Genomic DNA, 14,872 nt, shown 5'->3' on the forward strand with positions numbered 1-14,872 from the left:
CTAACCTGTAAGAAGTAATTAAAATACTGTATCTATTCTAGTTTTATTAAAAATAAATTTCCTATTAGAAGTGGACACCTGGGAGGACCCTCTTTGGACATCTGAATTCCCAGCATGCACAAGGTTGTGCAGACAATTAACCTCTCACTTTTGTTTTGGTTGCCATTTTCTGTATATATAAAACTAACACCAATTTTTCTTAAAGCCCCATGGTAGTTTTAAAGACTTCAATTTTCTTCCCGCCCCCCCCCCCCCCGCCCAGGTAAAAGTATTAGAGGTGATAGCGATGGCAATCTGACCATTGGACACAATCTACAGGTACCTCTTACCTACAGCACGGGGCTCACCTAACAACCACCTTTCTGAATCAAAACCACTATCGATCAGAGGCTGGAAAGGCAGAGCAAATGCCAAGTTTATCCTGGGCACAGGAGTCGATTACAACAGTTCAGAACCTCCTTCAACTTCTTCCGGCACCAGAGAGGATTACGTAGCCAAAGCTTTCAGTGTGTGGTGGGGAGGCGGGGGAGAGCAGAGGTGACCTTGGCTTGGGGTTGCCTGACCCACTTCTGGGTCACGTGATAAAGCCTTTGTGGATTTGAGAGACTCAAGATCTGAGCCGAAAGCCTTTGTGTGGAAGCCCTGAGTATCAGGTTTCTGTGTCATGAGTGTCGATTCTTCTGACGGTATTCAAGTGTAAACTCTAAAATAATTTAGCTTAATTCATGCATAATTAATAGTTTTAACTGAGTAAAAAAGAACATTAAATTAAGTTTAGGCTTTTCTCCTATATCACATTTCAAAATAAATCTCGTTTGGAGGAATTTGATTCCTAAGAATGACTTACGTGGCAAGGAATGGGATTTTAAGCCAGAAACAGAGCTGACGATCTTGTAGTCATCAGAAACCAGTGGTCTCTCTTTAAAAAGAACTTAGAGGGTGCTGTGGGTTAGAAATTGTCGTGCTGACTCTTCAAGTCTGTGAACACATCCTCCTTGTATAAGCTCTTTTGAGTGAAAACGCAAAAGTCTGCACATAAACCGTTTCTGGATATATAAAATCTCTACAGATCTCTCTTCCATCCTCCATGCCTCGGGAAAGAAATGCTTCGTGGCCCTCCCTGGAGAATTATCCTTACAAATCAATGACAAAGCATCAGTATCTCTTATAACAGTTCTATGATTCCTATGATAAAAATGATCAGTATCTTTTACTACAGCAAGGCCATGCACAAGGTGATACATCACACATCCCGCATAAAGATAAGAGACCGGCGATATGTTTGTTTTAAACTCTGTGAAAGCTAGAGGGGACTTTAGCAATACTGATGCCCGGGAAAATCCCACATCAATTAAATCGGCACCAAATACTCATCACTTAAGTCAGATGGGGCCCTGTCGAAATTTCCCAGGTGATTTTGGTACACAGGAGAGGCCAGATACCACTGCCCTGGTCCAACCACCTCAGTCAGGATCATATGACATTCCTAAAGTCACACCACTGGGATTATGACCCAAATCATCAGGTTCTTTCTTATGTATTACAACCATCTTTCCTAACTATTTCTCTGACAAATCTCAGGGTTTGGGACCCCAGTTTGGACCTGATGCCCCAAGAGGTACCAGAGATCATCGCCTCCCCCACCAGGCCACAGCTGTCTTTATGCCCAGCCGTTCGCTGTGAAGTGGTGCACACCATCCCCGCCACGCTCACCCCAAAACAGCAGCCGGATTTTCAATCTGTATTAATGGCTTTCTTTATTGCTTCTACCAATCCATGTTCCTCTGATAGTTCTCCTTTGAAGAAATAATAACAACTTCTTCTAAGGAAAGAAAAAACTTCATTTGATGGAAAATTGAATCTCGGGTGCAAGAATGAACTAAAAAGCCTTCAAATAAAGAAATCGCTTCGGGGCAACTTGGGAAGAGGCTAATTTGCTGACAGTGAGTGCTCTCACGGTTTGTGCTCAGGAGGAGTTGAGAGCCGAGGGGAGGCTTGAAGAAGCAGTGGGGGGGGGGGGGCTGGCAATAGGCCAGGCTCCTGAGTATCGGGGTCACGCTGAACGGCTGGCCCTTTTCCGGGATCTTCAGCACCGTTAGCCTCCACAGATGTAGTGAACACTTTTTGATAAATGACCTCTAGAGTGAGACCTCCAGAAGGTCATTCCCCTCAGATGTCCTCTCTGATCTCACGTGCTCAAATCCTACTAGTTTATTACAAGACCAGGAAAGCATCTGCTTTACTAAAATCCAATACATTGATGACGGAGACAGAAGGCAGAACTGTAAGAAAGAGGTGTCAGAACATGACCTAGCGGAAGGTAACGTGGACCAGGAATCCAAAGACATCAAATGTAGCCCTGCTCCTCCCTTTCACAAATGCATTTCTAGAAGCTTCCACTTCCTCATGGACAAAGCTAGAATAGCATCTATCCCCAGCTCCCATGTGTGGGTTTATATAGAAGACCAAATTAAAGGTAATTTAGGTAAACACTTCTAAATCTGTACATAAAAAAGATTGAGAGATGGCAAGGAAGACCCACACGCCTGCCCAGGGTGGACTACCCGGGGCTGCAAGGAGAAAACAAAGACCCACCTGGTGCCATTCAGTCAGGCACTACGCAGAATGGTGCCTGTCCTGTGGAGAGAAGTAAATCTCAAGAGGTGAAGGGGTGAGGAGTGGGCTAAGGTAGGTGGCCTGCTTGCCGCAGGGGCAACGTGATGTCTGAGGCTGGGCTGCTGCCAAGATCCTTGTCTCAGTCCATGAACCTACTGCAGCCGTGGTCTGTGTTGATGCCCGCGCCTCCTGTTACCGTCAAAGGCTCAGAAGATGTGACTGCACAGAGTTGGCCCCACCCCTCACTGGCTGCAACACTCTGGAGAGCAGGCCCTGCACCTCACCAGGGGAAGCATGGTAGCGCCCATTCTGTCAACGTCTCTCTCAGAGATGAGGCCACTGGTCTTCAGATACATGTTCATTTTCCCATGTGTATATACAAATAGACATTCTCTCCAGATAAATTCTATTTCTCACTAACTATGTTCTTAAGGAGCACAAATGAGGGCTGAAGTACTGGCTGCAGAGAGGGATGCAGGGATTGCCCTGAGAAGGGGAAATAGATGAGATCTCCTGGGTAAATTGGGGGATGGGGAGCATGAGGGATTGGGTGGGGCAGGTTGGGGACAGGATGGAGGGAGAGAGTCATGAAAGAGATGTCTTCATGGGGGGAGCATTTCGGAGTTAGGGAGAAAACTGGTGCCAGGGAATCTCCCAGGCATCCACAAGGACGACCCTGGCTAAGACTCCTAGCGATAGTGGAGAGGGTGCCTGGACTGGCCTTGTCCCCGTAATCAGATTGGTGACTGCCCTAATTGTCATCAGAGAGCCTTCATCCAGGAACTAAAGGAAGCAGATGCGGAGATCTACAGTCAAGCACTGGGCCAAGCTCTGGAAAGCCAGTAGAAGATAGGGAAGAGGGATTGTATGAGCCAGTCATTACAGTGACCGCTGACCTGGGCTAGCGGGAGCACACGGACTCTAGACCAACAGCTAGGGAGCCTGCATGGGACTGACCTAGGCACTCGTGTGTGTGTGTGTGTGTGTGTGTGTGACAGTTGTCTAGTTTGGTCTGTGGGTGGGGCTCCCAGGAGTGGATCAGGACCTGTCCCTAGCTGACTTTTGGGAACCTATTCCCCATGCAGGGATACCTCACCTACCCTTGATGCAGGGGGAAGGGCTGAGTCCTGCCTCAACTTGATGTGCAAAGATTTGTTGACACCCATGGGAGGCCTGCCCCTTTCTGAAAGGAGATGAAGGAGGAGTGGATGGTTTGGGAAAGAGGGCAGGCGGAGGTGGGGGATGGGAGGAGGGCAAGGAGGGAAAAGTGCTTCGGTATGTAAAATAAATAAAAAAGAATTAATTTTAAAAAGAGGGAGCTAGCCGGGCAGTGGTGGCGCATGCCTTTAATCCCAGCACTCGGGAGGCAGAGGCAGGCGGATCTCTGTAAGTTCGAGGCCAGCCTGGTCTACAAGAGCTAGTTCCAGGACAGGAACCAAAAAGCTATGGAGAAACCCTGTCTTGAAAAATCAAAAAAAAAAGAGAGAGAGAGAGAGAGAAAGGAAGAAAGAAAGGAAGGAAGGAAGGAAGGAAGAAAGAAAGAAAGAAAGAAAGAAGAGGGTGCTCATGCAGAGGACCTGGATTCTATTCTCAGCATCTACATGGTGGCTCACAACCATCTGTAACTCCAGTTCCAAGAGACTTGGTCCCCTCTTCTGGCTTCCAAAGGTGTTGCATGCACACAGTACACATTCATGAAGGCAAAACACTCTTACACACTAGATAAAAAAATCTTTAAGAAAAAATGTCCTATTTGATTACCACACATTAAGACATGAAAACATAGTACTTATTATTTCATTATTACTAACAGATGATATTGATAAAGCAAGAAATTATACTAGGTGCTCCCTAAAGTCCAGACATAAATTAACCCTCTACTTCATACAAACTTTACTGGTCCAGATCAAAGGAATAATGAGGCAAAACATGTTACCCAAAAGTCACACCGCGGGTATGATGCCATATGGGGCTAGCACCAAAGTAGGAGGGCTCTAGAATCCACGTTCATTGAGGTTTTGGAGGGTTTGTTTGTGTCATGGTCTCATGTAGCCCAGGCTGTCCCAGAACCACAGGTGACCCTTGCACTGCTGGTCCTCCTGTTTCTGCCTCCCGGGTGTGTCAGCTCCCCCAGTTTCATGCATTCCTGGGGATGATGTCAGGGCATCCCTCATGCTAATCAAGCCCTCTACACCCTCAACCCTGCAGTCCAAGTTCTTAACCACCTTGCCCTAGGGGCCTCTCAGCCCAACTCTGCTGCTACCTGGCTCATAACCTCTCATTCCACCGCAGTGAGATACAAACAGAACCGTGAATGCCGGAACAGTTCACTAAATGGTGTCTAACGGGCAAAAATCCCAATTCCGCTGAATGATCTAAGCAACCAATGCTGACCGAGAGCAAATGAAAAGAACGAACATCCCACAAGCAAAGGCGGGATTCTGCTTGGAAAGCGGGGTGTCCCCATCACGTGGGGTCAGCACGAGCCTTCCTGGAGGATGTGCTGTCTGTGTTTGAGGTTTGACTTAAAGATTTATTTGACCACCCAGGGTCCCTAAAATGGATGATACATCAGCAGCTGCCTCTCCCCAGAGCCCCATAAACCACGGCCTTGCCAGAACGAAATAAAGAGCTGACTGTTCTTCCCCACTCCTGCCTTAAGATGTCACCATTTGAACTGTGCGGGGGAGCCAGCAATTATGAACTCAACATTCAGAAATCCTTTCGGCCTGGATTACAACCAAAACCCCAACACCATGACTGTAGACCCGCTAGTCCAGAGGCCAGCTGGGGACAGATCCAAACAGTCTTCCTTCAGAGATTTGAAAAGGAAAACTGTGTGGGGCTGGGAGAAGACACGGCTCTGCCCTAGGTACTGCCTGTGGTAGGGTCATGCCAAGAGGCAGCCACGAGGGAGACGAGAGAAAAGACACTGCACACCCTTACACCACGACCAGTATCTAGCTGAGCTATTCTAAATCTCAGGGGTAGACCACAGTAGAGTTCCTTTCTCTTTGTGCTTCCCTGGGCCACTCATGGTCTCGGGTCTGCTCTTCTAATGGCCTCACCATATCCCACAACCTCCGGGTCTCCCGCCAGCTCCTGGGCTATATTCTCCAAACTAAGAGAGCTGTGGTAAAGGGCACCTGGGAGAGCCGGGCGTGCACACCTTTAACCCCAACACTCTGGAGGCAGAGGCAGGTGTGTCTTTGTGAGGCCAGCCTGGTCTACAAAGTGAGTCCCAGGACAGCTAGGGCTGTTACACAGAGAAACCCTGTCTCTAAAAAAAAACAAAACAAACAAAAGAAACCAAACATATAAACAAAAGAGCACCTGGGAGGTTCTACAGGGACAAGCCCAGAAAGTGGTCATATCATCCCTGCCCCCATATTCTACATGAGGGGAGTGGGATTTTCGGTCCAGAATTTGGTTACCTGGACCCACCCCATTGAAAGGCACACTCCTAAACGGGCCCAGAAGGGAAAGGATCTGAAGAAATAATGTCATGGCTGCCACACAAGAAGGCAGAAGGAAACCAATCTGGATTTCTCAAAAGGAGACAGATGGCCTAAGTCGCTGTCATAGCCCATGCTTCTTAAGGAGAAATTCCGCTAAGGCTGAGTTATCCATCAATTAATACCATGCTGCCCCGCGTGCCCTTCCTGGGCCCTAGCTACATGGGATGGCAGCTCCATGCTCCTCAGGAACAGTAGTTCTCTTCTGAGGCAAGTGTGACAAAACATGATTAGCTGTCACCGAAACTTCACACACACCCGAGATCTAGGTAGCCGTACCTGTTGGCAGCCGCAAGGGAGACTGTAATTGACCTGAACTCTACAAAAGCGTCTACTTCTCCAGGTCCAAAAACTGGCACCTGGAGGTGGAACACGATTCCACAGTCGCTTGTCATTCAAGATCTATCCATAAAGAAGAGAAATCACTCAGAGCCTGGACAGGAATTCCACGCCTACTTGGGAATTTTATAACCGGTTTCTACTCAGCAAAGCCAAGGGAGAAAAGAGGTAAATAAGACTCCCCGGGCTGTTTAGTGAAATCAGACAGTCTCTGCAAAAAAGAATGCATGTCGGGGATCCGTGAGCACAATTAACAACAGCTTTCAAGGCTGCTAACATCACCTGCGTGCGTGCTCAGCCCGTCAAAGAAGCCCTCCCAGACTGCCTCTCAGCCCACTCGCTGCAGCAGTCAGGCTACGAGGCCCCTCTGCTGCCCGTGTTTCCTCCTCGTTACTCCTTCCCTGTCCGTTTTCCCGTGTGAAAGAGAACACAAGTCAGCCAAGCAAGGGTAGAATTCGGTGTTATACCCACGGCAACCAAAACACTACCTCTGGCTTGAGAAATGTTTTTCAGGAAGCTTCCTTCGTGTGTGTTACTTTGTCTGATCCTCCTTCGCTATTCTCCGACCTAAAGTTCTCTCAGGTACCTTTCAATGGTGTTTTTTTTTTTGTTTGTTTGTTTTGTTTTGTTTTGGCATCGAACTAACAACAGTTCCTGGTATAATCACAGCCACCACGCTCAAACAGCCCTGCTAGGACGCAGGGCGTCACGATGCGGACGGAGAATGTGGCTTCAACCACTCTGCCCCTGTCACCCCTGTCACTTACTAGTTTTGTGATTCGAGTTATGACATCACCAGTGCTCTTGTGTGTTGAGAAGTTGTGATACCCGCTTACCTCACCATCGCCCTTCCCGGATACTGGTATCTCCAACCAGTGAACAATTGCTAGAAAACACCTAGTCTGGCCTTTTGCCTGTGGGTTCCCCTATGAGTAACTACAGACTTCAACTTCAGTCCATGTTGTTTCTCCTCTCCCCCCTCTCTCCCTCTCTCCTCTCTCCCTCTCCTCACTACCCGTCCTTCCCTCCCTCAAGACTAAAGAAAGATGCAAACGAATTCTTTCTAAGGAATTGCCTATCTATTAAAATGTTTGTGTTATGCCCAGATCACAAAAACCAACCAGGAGACTGAGTCCCATATGTAAAAGCAAAGAGACTTTTGATGGAGGAAGGTCATTGGCTAATAAAGACACTGCCCTGGCCCATTTTATTGGTTAGAGGATAGGTGGGAGGAGTAAACAGAACAAAATGCTGGGAGGAAGAGGAAGTGAGCTCAGAAACTCCACAGCTCTGCTCTCCGGAGCAGACGCCTCAGCAGAGACGCCATGCCCTGCTCCCTGGCAGACACACACGATGAAGGTCCGACCCAGGATGGACATAGGCTAGAATCTCCCCGGTAAGCGCACCTTGGGGTGCCATACACAGATGATTAGAAATGGGCTAAATTAATATGTGAGAATTAGCCTAGAAGAGGTTAGATAGAAATGGGCCAAGTGGTGTTTAAAAGAATACAGTGTCCGTGTAATTATTTCGGGGCATAAGCTAGCCGGGCAGGCGGCTGGGGTGTTGGGGACGCAGCCCCGCCGCTGCCCTTATTACTTCAGACTTTATTCTTATTGAAGCTCAAACCTAGATTCTGTGTGTCCAGTGTATTGGTGCAATCAGAGACCCAAGCTCAGTTGGGGTGGGGTTTGTATAATATCAGAGGTTGAGGTGAGGAAATTCTAAGGTTCAGGACCCCTGATAGGCTGACATTTGTCTAGGTGTCCTGGTGGAAAGTGATGGGAGTGTGCTGGCAGGTGATCCTAGCTATAGTGGTTGGAACATTAGGAATTGCCTTTGGATGGTCTGTTCCTGGGTGGTGCCCGGGTGGTCTCAGTTTGTGGTCTTTCTTGGAACCAGGTACTGCCTTAGGGTAGCCTGAGACTCGGACCTCTATTGAGCTTGTCGTGGCTGGGTCCTACATTTGGGGTTATATAAAAGGACAAAATGGATTGATGCTGCTAGAATCTTCTACATGAGCAAACATGACCTTTACTTGAGCCTTCCAAATTCTAGTACTTATTATTTTGTCCTGAAAGGGACCCAAAAAATAGTTTAAGAATCAACCTCTGGGAACTGAGGACATGACTCGGTGGTAAAGAATTGCCTAGCACGTGCAAGAGCGTGGGCTCAACCCTAAGTGTGAAGACACAGCCTCTGCCTTGCAGCATCTTTTAAAGAGTGGAGAATAGGGTATTTCTAAAGTCATTAAAAAGGATAATGTGTAACAGATGGACGGATGGGTGGAGGGACGTACAGAAGGACGGAGGGACGGATGAATGGATTGATGGGTGGATGGACGGACGGACGGACACTGGTTTCTTGCTTTGATTCGGTTCTGTGATACTGAAACTGGCCTTGGTACTGGCAGTGCTGCGGTGTGGTACAGTCTACCAGTCTGCTGCTAGAAGTCTGGCCTGTCTCCTTATTATAGAGCTTCCAAATGAGTTCCGCATTCTTTTCTCTGTTTATCACAAAAACAGTCTTGACCTAAATCCTGAACTACTAATCTCTTCCTGCAACAAACTGCTTGGGGGGGGGGGGGGGGGGTCTGAGAAAGAAAACAAGGAAGAGTGGAAAATGTTTCAGTGACTTACAGAAATACAGTCCCCCTGGGGAAAGGAGACGAAGGGCCCTGTTTGCAGCGCTGCGAGCCAGAGGAAGGAGGAGGGACCACGCACGCGCACGCACGACTCGGCTCTTCACTCACATCTGCGTTCAGAAATGTTAAAGGCCGAACCGGCCAGAGCGAGACAGCAGTGCCTCGCTACAAGTCAAGGAAACGGACGGGAACAAAGTGTTCTTTGAGGGCCAGCGGGGCCGCGGCAGCAGGCAGCTTCGCCGGGGATCGGGGCTGAGGAGAGCCAGGGCAGACCCGGTTCCACACCAAACGCAACTCTTTCAAATCACTTGCCATCGATTGTGGGCCGTGCACAATAGCCAACTGTCTTATTTGATCCCTGAGAATAGACCTTTGTTCTTCTACAGTGCCTCATCCTCGAATACTCCAGGGCTGGTTGCTATGCTTGGAGAAATAGGCACAAAATACTGTATCTATTCAAAAGGAAAAGGAAGCAACTATTAAATCATCTTTTCTGTGAACTTGCGCTGATCTGTAAGTAAAACACATTTGGAAAACAACGATTTCCCTACCTCTGTTCTTTTTCCTTTTCATGCTGTTCATTAACTTAAAAAGTAATATTTCTGTGTCGGTGCCTGCCTTTAATCCCAGCACTCGGGAGGCAAGGGCAGAGGGATCACTGAGTTCAAGGCCAGTCTGGTCGTCTGGTACCAGGACAGCCAGGGCTAAACAGGGAAACCCTGTCTCAGAAATTAAAAAAAAAAAGGGGGGGGGGGGACATCAACATTGCTTGGGCCCAAAATTGAAATCATTTATATTCATGAAACTCTGTGAGATCCCTTTCTATAAGAAAGGGTTCTAGTTGGTCAGTCAGCCCTAGGGACATACAAGCTGACCCTGCCCTCCTTCCCCCCCACCCCCCGCCTTGTCTCCCACAACAATCAGGAGAGAGGGTCCTGGACCTCACTATGGCAAACAATAGAGTTGGCCCTGGTGGTGTGAGTGAGGGTGGCCTGGATCTGAGGACCTGAGAGCAGGGGAACAGGCCCCGCTCCTTGCTGCGGACTGCACCCTGGAGCTAGCCTGGGTGGTGTTGGAGAACTCACCTAGGCAGTGAAGATGGAGGACAGCTGGCTGACTGACCAACCAACCCAGCTACCATCCAGGCTCAGAACCAGGGCTATGAGTTGGCCCACCCCAACATCCACTCATCTCTGAACTTTTGGAGCGTAGGAAGGAGATGAACTTACAGATCCAAAACAGCAGGACCTCCATGACACAGGACAACAAGATATCCAAGAGATAGCCAGTGAGAGCCTTCACAAGTACACACACACACAGGTTAGCCGTCACACACAGGCTAACCTTCACAAGTACACACACACACACACACGGGCTAGCCTTCACAGGCACACACGGGCTAACCTTGACACACACACAACACGCACCGTCCCATGCATTCCGGAAGCATCCCAAGCACTCTCTTTGCAGAACCCTTATAAAACCGTACGGGGCTCGGATTAGTGGCCGACATCTAACTGGACAAACCTCTGCCGGCACAGACCTGTTTTCTCGCCTTCGGTACATGGATGAGCATGTAAGAAATGCCCAATGCATTTACTAAATGAATACACAAGGCAGGTCCGCACCTTCTGGGGCAGGGGAGGCACTGGTGTTGAGAGCGCTTGATCCAGACTTCTGCCGCTCATTTCCCCGCGTTTCAGAAATTAAGGCTACGGCTCGCAGCTCATCTGGTGAGGGCCCATTCTCCAGAGACACCTTCTTGCCGAATCTTCATGTTGCTGAGGAAACGGGCTACTCCAACCATCTTCCGTCAGGACACGAACCCCATACATTCTCTAACCCCCTCCCCCACACTTCTTCATACTACCACACTGTGAATTAAGTTTCAACACGGGAATTTGGGGCATAAGCACATGCAGATCAGAGGGGGGGATAGGAGAGATGGGTAGCCCCAAGATAAAGGGGCTAACAACCAAAGAGTTTTACTAATAAACATGGGATTTGTTGTGTATCAACTGGGAACACAAACATACAACGGCACGTATGAAAACCAGCAAGCACATCATCTTAGGCTAAAACCTAGGAAGGTAAGTGAACACACCTCCGCGAAGGCCAGCCACACCTCCAAAGCAGGAAGAACTGCAAACCAGCCATGAAGGCTATCAATGCCAGAAGTGGCAGCTGCAGCCAAAGCTTCAAGTCTCATGTCTACCAGAGGGATATATGGTAATTTTTTAAAGGCATGAACAAGACTCTTCAACACCTCCCATTGGTATAATAGGAAAATGATGGATTTGTGTATCATGGAATATACACCTGGCGCGTAAAGGAAAACACTTCCTATTTCTTATCAACTTGGCAGGCAGCACGCGTCACCTGCCTAGAGACTGGAGGGGCTCTGTGCAGGGCCGGTGGCTGCTCCAACCTCATTTTCCTGGGGTGCTGCCTGTTTATCACACTCCTGATATGATTCGCTAATAACCCTTTCTGTTCACTGTCACCGCGGCAGGATAGAATTGTCACGCGAGACCCTGCATGTTTCAAACCTCGGAATTCATACGTCAGTCAAAACCATTGCTAAAAGATAGGAAAACAGAGAAGGGGTCCATTACAACACCCTCGAGGGCAAATTACTATTCACCTTTTACCATGACGAAACCACCCAATGACCAGCTTCGGTTTGACTCTTGAAGAGCCCACGCTTCCTCTGAACAGCGATGCTAACCACCTCTTCGGCTGACCCAAGTTCATTATCTATATTCTAGTCACGGCAAAGGCACAAGGGTGTGCGGCAGACTGTGGGCAGCCGATCCTGAAGGTGTGCTTCCTTTCAGGACGGTGTGTGAAAAGTTTGATTTACAAAGCAGAAGAAATCTGAAGGGTGGAGTGTGGCTAGGGAGCAAGGGAGGGATGGCAGGAAGCGCAAGGCATCTCTGGTTCTCCTCGAAGCCCCACACCTGGTGACCCATTGCCCAGTCAAGGACGCCATGAACACGACGCAGTCACGTGGGCGCTGATTCTGACCAGCCTTTGAGGAGAGACAGGGAAGGAAGGGAGGGCAGGAAAGATTGAGATCCACCTGCAATCCCACAAATGCCTGCATCCTGTCACACATGGCTCTCATCTCAGCCTGCTGGCATCCCTCCGAGAGGGGCTTAAACTCAGAGTGCCGAGTTCTGCTCAGGATCCCATTCTTCAGGTACAGAAACTGAAGTGTGCAGGTGTTTGGTAACTTGTTCATAGCTGCACAGTTAGGAGAAAGACAGCCAGAAGTGGAACCAGGTGATCCAGGTCCAAGTTCGGTATCTATAACCCATGTTCTAGTGGCATAGAACCCAGGCTTTCCAGACACGCCGCGGTCCTTCTCTCGCTTGCTTCCTCGATACCTGGCACGGTGCCACTCATGTTACGGTGGCTATGGTTTGATTAAGAATACATATGCTAATGAATGAACAGTTATTTCATCCTAGCACGCTCGTTACTTTCCAAGCATTTCTGCTTCTGCCTGAAGTCTCATCTCTGGACATGACATAAGGCAAAAAAAAAAAGAAAGAAAGAGAGAGAGAGAGAGAGAGAAAGGAGAAATGCAAAGGAACTCGTTAGGTGAATGGTTCGTTCCTCACTATTGGAGGTGGGGTGGGGTGGGCATTTAAAACAATTCAGCATCCACAGCTCTGCATCCAGGCACGTCACAGACCCCACCACCAGGTAGGAGTCGGCGAAATGTGGCTTCCCCATTCAGAATACTCATTCTGCACAGCCTCTCCTTTCCTTCCTTAAAAGAAGGGTCAACTGATCTACCATAGAAGTTCCACAAGCTGAAGTCCTGGGAACCGAGGGCTCAGCTTACTGATTTGTATAAAACAGGCTTTGTCTGGTGACAAAGTCAAGACTCACACTTAATTCAGGGGTGGTATTGCCCACAATACACTAGACTTTCTCATATCAATCATGAATCAAGAAAATGCCTTGACAGTCATGCCCATAGGCAAATCTGAGGGAGCTAAGTCCTCTGTAAGAGGAAGGGGGCCGTTTGTTGGTTCCGGCTTAGACCCGAAATAATCACAGAGAAACTGTATGAATTAATTAAATCACTGCTTGGCCCATTAGCTCTAGCTTCTTATTGGCTAACTCTTATATTAATTTAAGCCATTTCTATTAATCTGTGTATCACCACATGGCTGTGACTTACTAGCTAAAGTTCCCAGTGTCTGTCTCCAGCAGCTCCATGGTGCCTTTCTCTCTGACTCCTCCCTTCTTTCTCCCAGGATTCAGCCTAGCTTTCCCTGCCTAGTGAAATTCTGCCCTGCTATAGGTCCAAAGCAGTTTCTTTATTCATTAATGGTAATTACAGCACACAGAGGGGACTCGTCCTCAGCTGAAGTTCCTTCTCCCTACATGACCCTAATTTGATGAAAGTCAAACTACACACTATGAAGGGAGAAGATCCTCTGAACAGGAAAGAGGGAGGGACTCAGAGCAAGGTGGCATGTGGTGTCCACACAGGAGGGCATACTGAAGTGTCTGTGAGAGTTGGTGGAGGCGCCAGGACTGGACAGAAGTTTTGCTTAGGGAGGACTGGCATTTTTACCTTTGCATGGCGAATTAACTCTACTAAGCATATAATGACCTAACAATAATTTTATTACGTTAATATGATCATTTGGTTCTAATTATATAAAAGGTCACTTTGGTTATGAAGATCCTCCTAAAATATGCAGTTGACAGAGAATTTTTATCAAGTCATTTAACCTTCCTCAAATAAGGCAAGATTCTGGCTGCGGAAGACCTGGACCTCTTCAGTTCTGTCCACTCTACATGGCCCAGAAGGTGGCAGCCAGCAGCACGGTGACATTCAAACACATCACTGGGAATCCAATTTTTTTTTAACAACAAAGAAAAAATACAACTTCCTATTTATTTTAGATGCGTAATTTCAGCAAACGCAGTCATCAAGACGCGCCCTCTCTCCATCAGCTGCCCGAAAGTTTATTTTTAAACACACAGTCCAAATATTGAAGACCTGTTTCTGCCACAGCTGCAGCTGGACCATCCATCACAGGGGTACAGGTTTATATCCAGCCTCACCAAACGTCTTACCACAGTTACAATCTTGCCTTTGAGAAGAGTTCTCCTGCTGATAATTAAAGCACACAGCTCCCCTACATTTCACTTTGATTACAATGTAGCTTCAAAGAACTTCTAGGCAGAGAAGATGGGATAGCTGTGTGTCCAGGTTAAACTGCAAAGTACTATGTGACGAGGAGTTTACATTTCAATGAAAAGACATTCAGAAATGTGACTCCGTTTTATGAATTAACTTTTCCTGGTGGCATAATTTTTAAAAGTACTGCGGTAAGTTAATTAATTGAAGTATTCCTTGAGGGGCTGGAGAGATGGCTCAGGAGTTAAGGGCACTGGCTGCTTTCCAAAGGACCTGGGTTTGATTCCCAGAATCTACATGGTCACGCATAGCCATCCATACCTCCAGTTCCAGGGAATCTGATGTTCTCTTCTGAACTCTTCATTATCAGAAACACACATGGTGCACAAGCATACAAGCAAGCAGAACATTCATACACATCAATTCCTAAAGTATTATATTAGACGCTGTCAATCAAAATTCCCTAAGGAGGCTATTGTCACTGCAATAACAGAATAGCCAAGTAAAAGTTCCCTAAGCAACTTGGACATTTCTTCCTCTTTTCAGAGGCAAGCAAAATCAGGCTCTATGATGTCATCAGAGGTCCAGGCT

The 14,872-nt window shown here is 47.8% G+C and overlaps 1 protein-coding gene across 4 annotated transcripts in view; it reads right to left on the reverse strand.

Annotated features, from left to right (window-relative positions):
• Positions 1–14,872, reverse strand: part of Ankrd44 (ankyrin repeat domain 44) — a 211,123-nt gene that overhangs the window by 150,549 nt on the left and 45,702 nt on the right. The window lies entirely within an intron of this gene.

Source organism: Microtus oregoni, unplaced genomic scaffold (assembly GCF_018167655.1).
Source record: "Microtus oregoni isolate MIOR12 unplaced genomic scaffold, Mior012 000018F_ref0000195, whole genome shotgun sequence".
Taxonomy (NCBI): domain Eukaryota; kingdom Metazoa; phylum Chordata; class Mammalia; order Rodentia; family Cricetidae; genus Microtus; species Microtus oregoni.